The sequence below is a fragment of the Lonchura striata genome, chromosome 15 (genome assembly GCF_046129695.1).
Source record: "Lonchura striata isolate bLonStr1 chromosome 15, bLonStr1.mat, whole genome shotgun sequence".
NCBI lineage: Eukaryota > Metazoa > Chordata > Aves > Passeriformes > Estrildidae > Lonchura > Lonchura striata.
Window position 1 is genome coordinate 8,670,443 of NC_134617.1, and position 17,242 is coordinate 8,687,684.

Here is a 17,242-nt window from a genome sequence, read left to right on the forward strand (position 1 = left end):
CAAACCTCAAAAAAACCCAAAGAAACCACCCACCACAGCTGTACACAGCAGCACACCCTGTTATGATCTTTTGTCATCAGTAGAAAGAAATGCAGAGGAAGCCTCTCTTCCTTCTTTTCCATTTGTCAGCTCCATCATGATTGTCCATCTGGGCTTCCACCAGGAAAGTCCTCTTCAGAAAAAGAGAAAATTCCAATCTCTAATGTATGTCCTCCACATTTGAAAGGAAAAGAAAGGTTTGAAAAGGCAGGTATCCCAGTAAGCACATGGTTTGCTGGGGTTTTATTTTGCAGAAATAAGTGGCATTAGTCACTTAGCAGCAATTTCAAGGCCAAGTGAACAAAATTTTAATATCAGAGGTAAGAATAAACCACTATCAAACGGCAGGGATTAAGACATTAAATCCAACACAGACAGGGCACTCTCAAAAGTTACAACACACTAATTATGAAACATCTTCAATTAAGTTATTTGCTGCTTCTATTAACTTCCACTACCACTAGCTGCCAACTTCATAAAGCATTACAGGTTTTGATGAGCACAGGTACATGCCTGCAAGTGTTTGCACCTTTTTCTTTACTCCAGTCAAACTGTGATTCCTCAGAATACCAGGAAGATATTCTGTGCAGAACTTCTGTAACTGACACATGCAATGAACTATTCTCATTTCAGGTTTGCTTATTTTAAAGCCACCCATGGAAGGCTAATTATCTGAAATTAACAAAGGAATGAAAACAGCACGAGATTTCATCTAAACCCATCATATACTGACAATCTAATTTCCCATGACAGACAGAACTTTGCTGATGCAAATTCTGACAGTTATTCCTTGGAGGTTTTGTTAAAGCAGAGAGCCGAAGTGCATGGAATTTCTAAATTCCTACCTATTCTACCAAGAGACTCAACAACTATTACCGAACCTATTCAATAATACATTCAACGCTACTGCTGAATCAGTTCTTCCCTATCTCATTTTCCTGCGAAGTACCACTCAATTACCTTACGGTCACATTAGAAACCCCGCAACTGGAACAAAGCACAGATCATTTGATTTCCAGTCTTGTGCTTTTAACCGCAAGAGCATATTTCCTCTATTCAATTTACAACCCGCAGAAGACAAAAATTGCCATTCTAAATCACCGAAGCTGTGCATCTGTTGTCAGGCAGCTGTCAGGGCAGGGCGCACGGAGAAAGGCCAAGGTGGACAAGTGTGTGTTTGGGAGAGTTGTGTGTGTCTGTGTGTGAGCCCGCACCTCGCCTCCCGCCTCTTCGCCAGCGGCTGCAAACGTGTTTGTTGCTCTCCCCCTGCTCGGTCAGGCCCGACTCCAGTTAACAGAGTCCTCGTCTTATGGAAGAAACCCGAAAAATCGCAAACAACGAAAAACAAGAGTCAACGCTCTGGAGGCTCTGCCGAGCCCTGCGATGTCCGCTCCGGTACCGGCACCACGCGTGTCCGAGCGGCCCCGCGGCCGGCCCCGCGCTCCCCTCTCCCTCCCGGGGCTGCTCCTTCCCCCCCAGGCCGCTCCCCGTCCCCTCCCGCCCCGCCGGGACCCCCGGGCCACCGCGGGCCCGCCCGAGGCCTCGGCCGCGTCTCCCCCCGCAGCTCCGCCCGGAACCCGACCCCGCGGCCCGGAACCGCCCCGCAACCCTCCCGCCGCGCCGACCCACCCGGCGCGGAGCAGGCGGCCTGCCCGGGGCGGTGTCCGGGCGTCCGCGGGGCGCAGGCCGGGCCGCGGCCGCCGCTGCTGCTGCAGCCGAACTTTGCCGGGAGCGGCGGGACGGGAGCGGCGGGATGGGAGCGGCGGCGGGGCCGGCGGGGCCAGCGCCGGGACCCGGATGTGCGCGGGGGGCGGGGCCGCGCGCGCGCCGCGGCGGCGGCGGGAGGAAGCGGGAAAGGGCCGGGCCCGGCCCGGCGCCGTGTGGGAGAGGGGCCCTGTGGGGAGCCGGCCGCCCCTGTGCGAGCGAGAGAAATAAACGCCAGTGGTGAATGAGTAAACCGGCCTGCGGGGTGGCCGGAAAGAAGCGCACCGCATAACGGAGCACCGCAAAAGGCCCTGAAGGTCCCGCTGCGGTGGCGGGCGCTGCTGGGGCTCAGGGCCGGCGCTCTCCCGCAGTGGCGGACACCGCCCTGGGCACGGCGGCTGCTCGCACACAGCCACGGGCTCACCTGGGCCGGGAAACAGCGGGACATCGCCGAGCACAGCCTCTGACCAACACCACCGGGTCAGCACGGCACTGAGGGACACGTTCACTCTTCCCTGAAACACTTCCAGGAACAGCGACTCCGCCACCTCCCCGGGCAGCCCCTCCCAATGTCTGAGCACCGCTCCTGCGAAGAAATTCCTCCTGATGCCCAACCTGAACCTCCCCTGCTGTAGCTCATGACTGTGTCCTCTTGTCACTTACTGCTCAGGAGCAGAGCCCGACTCCTTCCTGGCTACAAGCTCCTTCCAAAGAGTTGCAGAGAGTGGGATGGTTCCCTCGAGCCTCATTTCTCGTGGGTCTGGCTCTTATCCACAATGTCTTGGGGCAGTTGAGCTCCTTCGGGAGCTGCGTCTTTGAGCAAGTAAAGCTTCAAGAAAATGTGCCAGCCGTGTTAAGGATGGCTCTAGAAAGGACTGCACAGATGAAGGTTTTCCTGCTGTGTATAATGCCACTGCAGGACAGACTCTGTCCTCATTGTGTGACATGGAAGTGAGCACTGTTGCCTCAAAGCTGCTTTTGGACTGGACAGAAGAAAATTTCAGAGGTATTGGGCCAAAAACATGTCCAGTGTGGCACAGCAATGTCTGACCTTGGTTAAACATACTGCAGGCACAGTGTTTCTTGTCATTTTTAACTGAATTTTAGATATGAGGGTATATTAAAGAAGAATTGGATTCCAAGCCATGACTTGATGTCAGGTTTTCATTTTTTTAATTGCTCTCAATACATTACTGACTTTTGGAACTCCAAACACCTCAATTTCCACTAAAGCTAAAGAATATGCTTTCTTCCACTGAAATCAATTATAAAAGTCAGTTGTCCATGCAGAAGCCTCTCATGGCAGGGAAGGACTGGCAGCTCTTGTTTGCCTCACAAGATGCCATACAGCAATGCGTGCAAGGCTGACCCATGCTCAACTCTGCTCTTCAGGACTGGGTGGAACCATGCACCACAAACTATTGTTGAGGCCTGAACTCCAATGGCTTTGAAAAATTTAACTTTATATGGGCAACAGAAATGTCCAAAATTAGACTAAAGTATTTCACACTTCTGCTCACAAAGTGATTTTTAAGAGGAAACTTTTCCTATGGGATAATTCTTCATAATCCAAAGGCTGTTTTCCTCAGAGGAGGCTGATCATGGCCAGCTTCAGACACACTACTGAACTAAGCTAAATCCTAGTCTGATAACTACAGAAATTCCTACAGAAGAGTTCCTTCCTTTGGTCAAAAAAAAAAAAAAATGTATAGGAACAGATATATGTGGCAAACGCATCATTTGTACATAAATGTGTGTCTCTGTTGTAGAATGTGTAACTACAGTTAGAAATCTGGCATGCCAATTGTATCTGGCAACTGAATCTTGCTATCAGATTCCTTTTGGAAAAAAAAAAAATATAAGCATGCAAATGGAATTGAAAGTGATTCTATATACATATAAAAATACATATATAATTAAGTTACAAAGAAACCACATAGAACCCTATGTTTTATTTGTGTAACTTAAAGGTAAAACATCTACCAGAAAGAAAAAAAAATCAAGAAAAAACAATGTAAATTTCATAGAAATAGGGAAAAATATCAAATGAGTCAAGCTGAAATTTCGATTTCAAGTATGTTTGAGCTTTAAAGAAATTTTCTTTTGGTTCAAAACTACATGGCTCTTGATTATTTTGCATGTAAACAGAAGTTCTTAAGAAGTCAATTAATAGCCCAACAGGATATGTCTACTAAAGTTCACAGCAGCAATGAAGGAGCAAGCCTTTGGTGTAATTTAGTCCCAGAGCAGAGCTAACCTTTGGGGACTCCTCTGTATCTCTGCACCAGCAATTGTTCTGCTTTGGCCAGGCAGTCCAAAATATGGGACAAAAAATAAAACAATAACTGTTGGCCTTTTCCCAAAGCTTTTGTGTAACTTAATTAATAAACCAAGTAACAAACAACAAATTGGCAGCAGGCATTTTAGGTGTTGTTCATGTGCCAACCATCATGTCTCTAGAAAACAATATGTTCTCCTCTGTGAGGAGTTACAAAACAGTTGTATGCTGCTGGGTGAATCTACATCAGAGAGCTCCAATGCACTTCCTGCTGTGGAGGTTTCGGGGTTCCAGTGATGAGGGAAGCTGAAGGTGTGCATGCAAGAGCATGGGAAGACGAGGAAAATTAAGATTTCCAAAATTAAGTTTTCCTAAAAATTCTCGATTTAAAACTACAGGCAATGGAGACATGTCTGCTTGCAGCACCATCCTCAGAAAACAGTGCACAATGCAGAGGCTGTTTTGGAGTGTGGTAGCAAGGAATATGATAATCAGTATGAAAATTAGGTTTCCTTTTTTTTTCCATGCTAGTTTGTCATAGATTAATGTTGAATGGGCAAACCCCAAATGTCTGAAGTCAAATTATCTCTTTGTAGTCAATGAGAGGGATAAAATACAAAACAAGTGACATTGGCTAGCTGACGATTCAGGTCTGTGTGCCCTTAAGGCCTCAGGAGAATTAACACCACTTTCACCACTGCCTGTTCATACATGGTCTCCATTGTTTGGATCTCTAGTGCCACATTCCAGTGGGTCCACTCTAATAACATATCAAGTTCAATAAAAGGACAACGAGGAGAGTCAAAGCACCCTGAACACATTTTCCAGGAATCATGTGATTTCACAAATTCCTGAATTTCACAACTCATGGAGCCATCGATCCTATTTTATCACTGTCAAACCCAGATTTTCCAGCACACAGACATGCAGCTGTGCTAATCCAAGGAAAAACAACTACCTAAACTCTCCCTTACCTGAATGTTTTAATAATGAAATTATGTTGGATTCTGCAGAGACAACTGCACATGCTTATACTTTGGGGCCTGCCTTGTAAAGTCAGCTGAAGTCCAAGTACCTGTCTGATTCCTTTGTGCACAGGCTAATGGTAATGAGGGTGGAAAAACACCTTCCCATAAAGCTGAGTTACAGGAGGTGTTTATGTCAGAGTGAGAGATAACCTCAAACTCCGATCAAAGTGCAAAACAACCAACAAAGAACTACCTACAGCTGTCAGGCCTGTAGTAGTTGTGGTTGAGAAGTGTGAAGTTTAAGATCTACCTTAAACTCCATTATTTTCATTTTACTCTCCAGATTTTGAATACAATTCCTATATTTCTTAATGAAATTTTTATTTGGTTGGAAGGGAATTTGTATGAAAATCAAAGAGATGGTTTGAATTATACGGAAATAGTCTTGAAAAAAGTTGCTTTATTACAAAACTTTGACCTTCCTGTGATTTCTTAAATGGCTGTATTGTTTAATTTAATTCTCTATCAACTTCTAAATTTCTGGGGGAAGAAGGTGGAATGTTGTTTAAAAAAGAAAAATAAACATATGTAAACAGTTGCCATGTCTCTACCCATGTTAAGCATTTGCAAATCCACTTTATGTTAAAAAAATCCTGTAGTGTGAAAGATGGCTTGGATATTTAAACCAAATCTAGCTTAAAAACAGAATTGGGGGAAATGGATAGGATAGCTCAAGAAAGTTCCATTCTCACAGCTGTCAGCTGAGAAGAAATGGGGGAAGGGGGAAATGCTGAGAAAGGAATTTACTTTTTTTTTTTGGCAGTGAAGAGAGGAACATGCCATCCCTGTTTGAAAAGATTCAGGATGGGAAAGGCTAAGGAGGGGCTAACATACTATACATACCTTTATGTATATTTTTGAGGCAGAAAAACAGTGTTGTGTTTAAGCAAAGTTCAGCAAGTGGAGAGGGAGGTGACATTCACTCTGTCCATTTGGTTCTCTTAAAGAAGCCCACAATTGACAGCAGGCTGAGAACAGGCACAGGAGGTGGTAAGAGGCTGCCTCCCTAGAAGACAATACAAATCCTGTGTACCTTACATCACATATGTAAGAAAATGGAAATAACCTTTAGTGTCTGGAGGAAAGATAGTGAAATGTTTATCTACAAGGCCCTCAGAGGTGTAGGCTCCTGCAAAGTTACACTCACTGGCTCACAGCCTTTGAATCCCCAGAGCTAATTCTCAAATTAAATACCCTGTTATTGTTACAGCCACACTTCTGGGTACCTTGCATGACAATTCGCAGAGAGAAAGGGAAAGAAGAATTTGTCTGGTTTCCCGAAGCCACAGATAGAAGACATTAACATGAAATTGTAGACCAGGGGAAAGACAGAAGGCAAGCCAAAAGTATTCTTCCAAACAAGTTTAAAGCTGCAAACTTTTCTTCCTAGACTGGAACAAGAAATGAGCTTGAGACACGTAGCTGTGGGATATCTTTGGGGATGTTAGAAACAAAGACATAATTATGTAAAAGTTTTGTAAGTTCAGCTCCGCTCCATATAATAAAAATGTGAATAATACTGGGGATGGTATATCCAGTTCAACAGACCCGAGAGTCACTTAGGATGCAAAACTGAGCACATAAAGAAAAAAAAGTCTGAAAAACATATTAAAAAAACAAAATCCTAAGAAAGGAAAGAGGACACTGCAGGAAGAGTAAGATATGTATGAAGGTATGAAAAAGAGCACATGCTTGAGAACTGTCACAAAGTCCACATCAGAGTGGGAACAACCATCCGTTGACACCTGTGGATAGAGTCTGGTCAGGGCAGAGTACTTCTAAATCAGATCTTCATCTTGGAATGGGATGAAAACCTTTCCAGAGAAATGAAGAAAATGGCCCAGGTGATGAACACTAAGTATTATAGTGCTCTCAGAGGAAATTATAAAGAAGACAGTTTTAAACAGCTCGATTCCTTTGAATATTCTTCTGGTGTTATTTTTCTGGACCATCCCCAGCTTGCTCTCACCATCACATCATCAGCACAGAAACATGCAGTGTTCTCATTCTTCTAAATCAGTGATTTTCAGCTATTTCCAGAATATGACCTCACATTACAAGAGCACTTTCTGGAGTCTGACACCTGCTACTAAGCTCAGAAAAAAGTTGGCCCTTGCGTCTTCAAAGCTGTCTGCAACAACGAGACCAATTTCCTATGGACAACAGAGAAGTTGGACCATGGAATTGGGATAGAACATGTAGTTCAGAAATAGGATGAATCTGACATCACAGTGACATCCTTACATGTCCCATAATCCTGTGATCACTATGAGTTTTTTTCTTTGATGAAGACTGGCTTCAAATTAGCCATGAAGAAAATTTGTCTTCCTTTCCTAAAGGTTTACTCCCTTCCCTCCATTTGTTTTATATACCATACTATTAGTCAAACATGGAGATTTCTGGGTGAATTCCTCAATGTTCTGTTCTGCATGGTCCCAGTTTTTCATAGGGTTTTTCAGTGCCCAGCCCAAGCACTGCCTTCCAAGCATGGTCCTTTTGGTGGTCTCTGGCAGTTGGGTGGGACACATGCTCACTTCAGGACAGTGAGGAGATCTGACATGCAGCCTCACATAAGCATCTCACTCAACATAATCGTCTGCTGACACAGTCATGAGCTGTGTCATCCAGCAATAGAAGGACCCAACGTCCACAATAACTGTGCACTGAAAACTTGCATTTGTGGCTCCATGGCCAAAACCACAGGAAAACTATTTTTAGCACAACGCAGCTCTAAATAGTGGAAGCACTGAAAATTTAGCTCACATCATGGGCCAAATTCTTCCCCTGGTTACACCCACTCTATGGAGAAGCTTCAGTATAGTAAACAGACACACTCTGAAACAGAAATTAATTTTTTTTTTTAAGTTTTGCTTATGAGCAAAATAAGTATTTTAAACTTTAAATGAAGAAGGGTATGCATCCTCCAGCATTTCCTCTGGAAATAAATGAAAGGAGAAAAGAATGGTTTGAAATAGAAGCTCTCTATTATAGTAACTGTATCTGTTGTGATAAAGGTAATTCTTCCCACCTGTATGTATAAACCATACCCAGAGCTGACATCTCTCAATTCATTACACAGCCACTTTTGGCCTAGACCAGTGAAAAGAACACGCAGTTTATCTGCACCTTGAAAGAAGGCAACACAGATGAGTGTAACCTATGAGTAACAAATCAGGTTTTAATAGCTAGACCTACACTTAATTACTCACAAGCCAACTTTCTAACAGCCGTTTTATCACCTCAGGATTTCCCAACACAAAACAAATTAGTGATGGCAGTGCAGAGCACTCAGGCTTTCTCATGTAGGAACTGACACGACCTGACTTTCTCCTTCTGGGTGTAATTCCAACGGAGTCACCAAGTTACAGGGTGCTGAGCCTTTATAACTTGCATTTAAATTTTGTGGCACACTTAGGGACACAATTTTGTTTTCCAGCCTCATGACCAAACAGTTGGGTTTAGTAATTTCCTCTACCATATCAAGATCTGCATATACAAACATAATAATGTCTATTGTAAATGAAAGTGCTTTTGGGCATAGTGTAGGAAGGCTTTTGGACAGTGTGCTGAAAGCTATTTGCTTTCTCTTACCAAAATTTCCACTGATTTTTTTTTTTTTTTTTTTTTTTTTGGGAGAAGTGGGAACTGGACCATCTTCTAAACCCAAAAGTTCTTGGAAAAGCCAGTAAGATGAGAAAATCATAAAACAGTAATATAGTAATGATAATGTTATTTCTCACTATCTTATTGTTGATGAGTCTTCTTGCACTCTTTAAGCACTGCCCTATGACATATGTTTTAAAAGGAAGTACAGGAAGGAAAATCAAAAGGAAAACAACACATTTTCAATTTGGTTACATTTTTTTTCTAATCTGATACAAATTAGTACTGATGTTGTCTAAGTATCTTCATATGTAATACTGTAAAGGGCAAAAAATAAATTCATAAATGCTCCAGCTGCTTAGCCTGGCCCCGTGTAAGGCACTGCCACTAAAATAGTTCACAACCGTAATTACAATTCGCCACATCTTGGGAATGACATTTAGGATTCTCGAGGCGCTTTCAGATAATTTTTAGACTACACGTAGAAGTTCAGCTGTCACAAAGTCAGTTTTATTTTGTAACAGATTTTATCCTTTGGAATGTTATGTTTGGAGTGAGCTGAAGATATGGAAAAATACATGCAATGTAGTTCGCTTACCCGACTGAAATAAAAGCTGAAACTTTTTTTCTCCTTAATGTTCATATTCCAGCCTGTGCTTGTCCGCAGCTATTTAGATTTGGAAGTGGGGGTGATGGGGGGGCAGGAGAAAAAACTCCCCTACTGCACTATTCTGACTCCATTAGTGGAGGCAACAAGAATTCCTGCTCCCTCTCCAGTAATTAAATAAATATTTAACATTGCGGGATTTAATTGGAATCCCGAAAGTTAACAATAGCCTGAGCTATCGGTGTCGCTATCTCAGGGGTTCTGCTTTCGCAAGGGTATATTTAGATCTCGGCCACATCGCCCACTTGCATTGCGAATAGTACAACCTCTCTCCTAAAAAAAAAAAAATAAAGAAAGAAAGAAAGAAAGAAAGAAAGAAAAAAAACAACTAAGAAGCTCGGTAGAATCTGGAAACTTTTATAAAGTGACGCCGTCTCCGCGGATCTCCTTCCCTGCTGCACAACGTACTTGAAAGCGGAGCAAATGCAGTGGCCGGCAGGCTCGCGAAAAAAAAAAAAAAAAAAAAAAAAAAAAAAAAAAAAACCACAAAAAAAAACCCCAAAAAAACCCCAACAAAACAAACAAACAAAAAAACCCCAAACCCGAAAACCAACCAAAAACCAAACCAAAACAAGCCGAAGGAACACAGCATTACCTTCCAGCACTTAGTGCAGCTCCACTCTCTGCCCCCGTGCAGGGACCGCGGCCCCGCTCCCGGCTCGGGGCAGAGCCCCGCGAGGGCCCCGGCTCGGGGCAGCGCCCCGCGAGGGCCCCGGCCCGGCGGGACGGGCGGGACGGCCCCGAGCTGCCGCCGGACAGTCCGCAGCCCGCTCTGCAAACTTGCTGCAAAACTCGTGTGTCGGGTCTTTCTCTGCTTCCTTCTTCCATCCTGCAATGCCGCCCTTCGCTCCGATGCAACGCAGCCATGTTCTGTGCTGTGCCTGTGCTACAATCCCTGGATTTTGCCGGGGTAAATCCTGGCTTTGCCCCAGAGCACGCTGATCCCTTTTGGTGGTTAATTTATCTGCTTTATAAAAAGGGAACTACAATCACGGTGTATTGATTCTTTGCATTAAGTCTCTCTGCACAAGAAGAATATGCACTGAATAGAATATGAACTCTGCACGATCTGAGTTTTTAATGGATATAAATGTGTATATGCATATATAATACATATAAATACATATGTATACACATATTTAACGTATTCACATGCTATGTCTGGGCTCACATCAACACACACACCTCAAAATTGGAAAGTTTAATTAGGATATTGGTGCTTTTCAAGTAAAAATTATAAAGTATCTTTATACCAGGCCTATGTTTGCATTTTACTACTCTGTATGTATAAACAAGATGGCAGAAATGGAGAGTAACATTTTTAAATGAGAATACAGGTTTCCAAAAGACAGGTTGTTCTCTGTGTAGCTACTGAGCTAAACACCATTAAAACAGATTAGTCTTGTTGACAACAGAGCTCACAGAGGTTCCAAAGTCCAATTAACAGGAACATTTTAACCCCCTAGAAGAACCACTTAAAACAGAACATCGAATTTATGCAATTAGATGCTTGCAGAATCAAAACATTTCCTATTAAAAAAATGAAATTATTATGATTATGGCTAATCATTATCCCTTGCTCTTCATGAAGATGACTAGAGCTGTGAATGACCAGCTCAACCCTCTCATACCCCAGTTTGGGAGAAACTTTGTGTCTCCCTCACACTGCAAGCTCGAGTTCCCCTGCCAGAATATCAACGTTCTGACAAGATTTGAGCCAGCAGTGGAAAGGAAGGTTAAAGCCCCCTGTGAGGTGTTGGCTTGTCAAAGTCAGATTTTGCAGATTACTGCTGCCTTTCTTTGAACGATTCAGCCAGAGTATGAGGAAGATAATATTCTTCTTGATCTATTCATCCTGGGTTTCTTAAAAGGCTCTTGGCAATGTCTCCCACTTGTCTCAGAGAAGATTATCTGCTAGGGAAGAGGAGGTAATGGTCTCCTGAAGGGTATAACCACTCAAAAGAAAGGCAGCAAAGAGTGGTGGTTTCTGGTTCCTTTCCACAGCAAAGGAAGTGGAATTTGGCAGGGAAAAGTGCCCATTGGTGCACACCATCATTGTGTCACTGGGTGAGCTGGAGAAGGCACTGAGATGAACTGTGGATAACAAAGTCATGTATGAAAGGGAAGATGAGGACTTGGTGTGAAGAATTGAAGGACGACTTTCCCATACTGAGTGGGAAATAAAAGGTAGATGAAATCCAGTCTAGATATAAATGCAAAGTAGCACATGTGGAGGTGAAGTAACATCCAAGATTACATGATCTAACATCACCCACTAGCTATGTTTTGTAATAGTTCAGTGCAGGTATTGGATGAATTTTTGATCACCAAGGAATGCACTGGACATCAGGAATTGCAACAAAAGCAATAGCAAAAAAGAAAAGATTGATTCCATGCTGGGAATTCTGGTGCACCTGCATCAGAGGTTCCAGACAGAGGGACAGTTCTCCATCTCAAGGAGATCTGCTACATCTGGTACAAGTACAGACAAGGCCAAAAGGAGTGGTCTGAAGATCAGATGGGTCCCATGCAGAGCATGCCTAAATATTCTCTTCCATCTGGAAAAGAAACAGCTGAAAAGAGACATTAAAGACACCTGCAGAAAGCCCAAATTGAAAAGGTGAAAGAAAAGCCTTTGTCTTCAAATTCTGGAGGAAGAAAGGTTAGCTGCAGGCTTTTGAAAAGAAGAAGATGGTTCTTCACTCAAAGTATAATAAGAAGTTTGAATTTCTGCCACCAAACATTGTGGCTACTAATGGTTTACATTAATTCAAAAATCAAAACTGGTAACAGAGCAAATTCACAAAAGCAAAGCCTGTTAAGAGTCATTAGGTACAAGACACTGGTCTCTGGCTCTGGAAGTCCCATGGTTGTAAACTGGATTCCATGGGGAGGATTCCATGCCATCACTGTTTTCCCAGCACTTGCACTCTTCCTCTGGGCATCCCTGTTGTGGCTGCTGTCCAGCACACTGAGCTGGACAGGCCTTTGATCCCACCTGCAACCACCTCGTATTCTTCACATGTCAGCAGAACTGTTTTTCATTCTGGAGCTCATCTCTCACAGCAGTCATATTTTATTGTCAATAATATCACAAATTCTGGCCTTGTAAATTGGTAATTCTGGTCTTAAATTTTTGTAAGTTGTGTGATACCCCAATTCTGCCTCTCCACCATTCTACAAATATTTTACATCTACCTAAATTACACATATAAACACACCTGTTAATAGGAGTAAAAGTCTTCTATTCAAAAACTGTGAAATTGTTTTTCTTTATGTACCACTCTAGCTTTCTCAATAGACTCAGAAGCAAAGATTCCAAAAAGTCAGGAATGAGTTTACACTCTGAATTTTGAGTTTACAACTCAAAAATGCATCAATTATTCTAATCTAGATTAAGAAACTATTATTAAGAATTCCACATTAAAGGTAATTTCAATAGAAACCTCAAATTAGTGAAGCTTCAGTACGGTAAAGCATGATTATGAGGGCTCATAGTCCAGTTGCAGATACTGAGTGAACCCTGTTGCACCTTTGCATCCACATTTTTGTATCACTATGTACAATAATGAAAGTTGTGTTTTGAAACAGGCATCTGGTCTTTGCCAGTGATACCAGGGCTGTGTAATAATGAGAAACTTCCCTTCATGCCAAACAAGAAAAAAAAAAAAAAAGGATTTTTTTCATTTTCTCTGAGGAGAAAATGGTAGCAGGCAGAACAGTAATTTGTCATTTGAAAAGTTTTGTTTGATGGAAGAAAAATCCTTTTGAAACAGTAGTGCCAGTGAGGAACATCTAATGGAAAAAGCAACTTCCAAAACTTGATTTTTGACAATGACGAAATGGGATTGCTGCTGAACTTCTCCTTTTGTCCATTCTCCTCCTTCTCTAAACTAGCAGTAAAATACAATGTATTTCATGAGGTACTTTGACAAATTTGTATAGAGCAGTGGAAGAGGGGTAGGCCAGAGATTCTTTGGTCCAACTCAAAAGAATGGAAACCTACTTGAGGAATATTTAGTTATTACACTTTCTAAGAGGAAAGCATTTGCATTGCTATTAGAAATACAAAGAAAATTAAGTTCAGCTAGAAAATACCACATGTCCAAAATCAGTCAGATATATCAGTGGCAATTTCAGGGCTCAAGATTTTAATTCAGGCCCCAGTTTTGATTCCAAAGACTGCTCTGATGCAGAGGATCTTGGGTGTATAAACACAGAGCAGTTATAGTTGTTCTGCAGTTTCCACTACCCCTAAATACTGACATTTTGGGGTTTTGTAGAGCAAGGAGGTTTTTCCATTCTAGATTGCCAAAGAACTGTTTCTGAGAAAGCCACACAATTCAACTTGAAATAAGCTCTTTCCTGCCTTTCTTACACACAGCTCATCACACCCAGATTTTAGTATTTGTGTTCTTGTTTCAAACCTACTCTTCTAATTTATTGTATGAGCAATGTCTTGCTTTTCGTGCTGTTGAAGTGATTTCTTGGGAAAATTCTGGGTTTAGTGCCAGGTATTTTTAGTAGGATAGTTGGAACTGCTGATAGAAGGCTATAAACTTTAGTTTTAAGAAAATAATGATTAGTGCTTACATTTAAGCATAAGAATAATCTCCCATTTATTCAGTGAAGTATTTATGGCTGTGCTTTACTTTAAGCCCACTTTTAAATTCAATTAACTTAATTTTAATAATGGACTTAAGTGCTCTGCTCTCTCAGGATAATAAGAGCATTGGCATTTCATTTAGCTGGCTGAGCTTGTTTTTAAGTAAATTTTGTACTCTCAAGCACAAACTGACAAACATGCAAATAAGAGTTACCTTTTTGCCTAAAGACAGAAAATGATAAACCAAGTCATTTTCCAGTCCACGAGGGGAAACACCTAGGCAAGGAATAGATTTTCATTTCCCTGATACTATCGTTTTAATTGTCTGGAAGTGGAACACTGCCTTGCAAGGAGGCTTTGTGCCATCTTTGATCTCCTTCTGTACTTGAGCAAAGAGAGACATAAGTGTTGTTTTCCATTGAAATGAAGAACATTTGTTTGCTTGTTTTCTAGACAAAAGCAAATGTCTTTGAGACACTGTGGGCCATAGCTCCACTTGATATAAATTGGCACATCTCTTTCATTCCAGGGGAATTACACTAATTTTACACCTCAGAGTACATCTCGGAGACTTTCCACCTCATGTATGGACTTGAATAGAGATATTCTGTATCATGAGGTGAGATCATAATATGCAAGTGTTTCACAGACATAAAGCTATGAGGTCTGGGAATGCTTGACAGTAGCTAGTAAATACAGTATGGTCTAGTCATTAAGTGGGACCAATTGTTTATAAGCAGAATAAACAAGTTGGTAGGCAGAGCCAAAATGCAATTTTCTTTACCATGGCACTCCTAATTAACAGCTTTTCCCCACTGAAGCAATAAAATGAAAAATTATGGTTTTATTAAGTCTTATGTAGCTCAAAAAAAGCCCTTTTAAATGTCATTAACACTTGATCTGTTCACCAGAGAAGTAGAAAAAGAAGTAAAAGAATAATTGAAAAATTTGAGCATAAAACAGCTTACAGAACTGACAAGGCTATTTCTGATGCAAATTGTGAACTGGCCTAAAACAATGCCAATTTTACCACCATTCAATGTTAAAGGAAATAAATTGTGTTATGTTGTCATAGTTACTTCAATTAATGTGAAATAAAAGACTTTCAGTATTTTCTAATGCTGTTAGTGTTTATGGAACCAGATCAAAAGCAAGCCCAGCAAAATTGGACTTTCTGGTGTTCATACAATTACTTCTATGAATAATATTAGCAAAGGCTCAGTATGAAAAAATACCTTGAACACATGTAGCACACTTCCACTTTTATATTGTGAACATTACTGCAATTATTTTTGCATACAGGAAAATGTATTCCTGGCTGAAGAACAGCAATACTGAACAGGTATTGGGAGAACATCGGACAGGAAACTTGGTACCTTCAAAACCAAAAATTCTGAATGATTCACAGCAGTTTAGAGCAGCTCACCTCTGCAAGAACTGGCAGGTGGTTGAGGGTACAACCAGCACCTGAGCTGCCACAAACACTTGACCATATCCATCATGTACCCCAGGGAGATGGTCCAGCCCAGAGAGGTGGAAGGAGAGTGGGCTTTCCCTCCTCCAGGCCAGGATTGCTGCAGGAAGTTCATGTGCATAAGAATAAAGTGAGACTTGAAGAAGTTGGCACGAGCACTTTGGGGTTTTCTCCCAAATTACAGCATATTGGCGCTGCTGGTGGCTCAAAAATTTACAGAGAGCCTAATGCCAAAGTAGGATGGCTTCCCCATGTCCTGCCCTTCATCTGACTGATAAACAACACCCTTTTCTAAGTTGAGGAAATGCTGGGTTTGTTTTGAAGAGGTCCCTCTGGCTGACTGCTCCCCATTGCCTGCCTTTTGTCCTTTCCACTTACTTTCACAGGTTTTGCATAATCTGCATATAAACCCTAAAGATACTGTTTAGTCCTTTCTTCTAAAAGGTAGAAAAGTCTGAGGACAGAATGATTTCAGGCTCTTCGAATTCCTGACATGGAAAACCCTGTGGTTAGTCAAAAGTAATCCTGTTATTTCCACCAGTTTTACAACACTATAACCATCACTTCCCCTTGGGTGGTTTTGAAGCTACATCAATGCGAAGGGAGAACAAAGTTAAACCATCCCATCTTCTGAGTACAGAAGGGCTTTGGAACCTCCATAAAACTTCACTTCCTTGTTGTAAATGATAATAATTCAGGACAATTCTTCATAGGTTCTTTGCATTTAAACATCAAATGGCATGCAAGGCTTCAGAAGCACTCACAATCTGTGCTGCAAATCATAGGAAAAGAAAGCAGTAGGAGTTAATAAGTTCTTTGGAACAAATCATCCTTTACAGCTGGTTCACCATTAATGCGTACCTGAGCAACCACTCTGAGTTCATAAAGTTCAGTGGATCCAGTAAATTTAAATGAATTATTGTATATTAAAGGCCAAGCCATATGTGTTTTCAGGCAGGCAAAAGCTTCGCTGTTTCTTTCTGAATAGGGCCTGACTAACAACAGCAGAATTTAGCTCTATGTTAATGCACCATTTAGTGCCCCACTTTTGCACACTGCAATGCTATATCTGTGCCCATTTCATGTTCTCAGCTAAGTTAAAAGCCAAAAAGAATAGATTGAAATGGTGCATTACAAGTATCTCACGTATAGTCCTGCTTATAAGCTGAATGGCTTTTTTTTCAACCAAAAAAATGTCCTCATTTCCTGACTGGAGGCCTTTTCTAAATCTGAATCTGGCTTTTAAAATTCTTTATGGTAGCAGAGAAAAACCCCATAATCTGCATTGGTGTTGTGCTTACAGATTGTCCTCCTTGCACGGGGCACAAAGAGCTGCCTGGCCTGTGCATGGTTCTTCAGAATTAGCCATTTTTATCACTTTCAGTTATTGTTTCCTTCCCTTGCCACAAATATTTCCCACAGTGCCACTGTTTTCCCCTGGCCTCCTTACTCATCCAAGCTATTAGGGGCACACTGGGCATTTCGTTATGCTATTTTTTTTATGTTCTGGTAAGCATGAAAACACTCAGTAGGGATTCCATTATGTTTTAGCACTTGTGTTGAAGGGTGAAATAACTTCACAGCCTGTCACTCCTCACTGATGCATCATGAATAGTTCCTTCCTTTATTCTACATATTTTTATTTAAACATTCCTAGCCATGTTTTGTAACAAGCTGCTTTCACTGTAATAGACTGTCCAGAGGAGGAGGGTCTGTTTTTACTTTCAAATGACCATGAAAGATTGGAGAGAAGAAATAAACAAGAACATCTCTGTGTTAAGTTACCAAACTTTTTGCAGGCATCTGAGACTGGAGAGCCAAACGTTAGCAAAGCAGTTTTACC

At 41.7% G+C, this 17,242-nt stretch overlaps 1 protein-coding gene across 3 annotated transcripts in view; it reads right to left on the reverse strand.

The window, feature by feature from the left end:
* SMAD5 (SMAD family member 5) overlaps positions 1–10,028 on the reverse strand; it is a 30,101-nt gene extending 20,073 nt beyond the window's left edge. For 2 of the 3 annotated variants that reach the window (XM_021549432.3, XM_021549430.3), the window contains exon 1: positions 1,669–1,828. The gene's annotated coding sequence lies outside the window, so the exon portion shown is untranslated. Of the gene's footprint in view, positions 1–1,668; positions 1,829–9,914 lie in introns of those variants that run through there. The other variant, XM_021549431.3, reaches the window with a different exon arrangement.
* Positions 10,029–17,242: the final 7,214 nt, after the last annotated feature.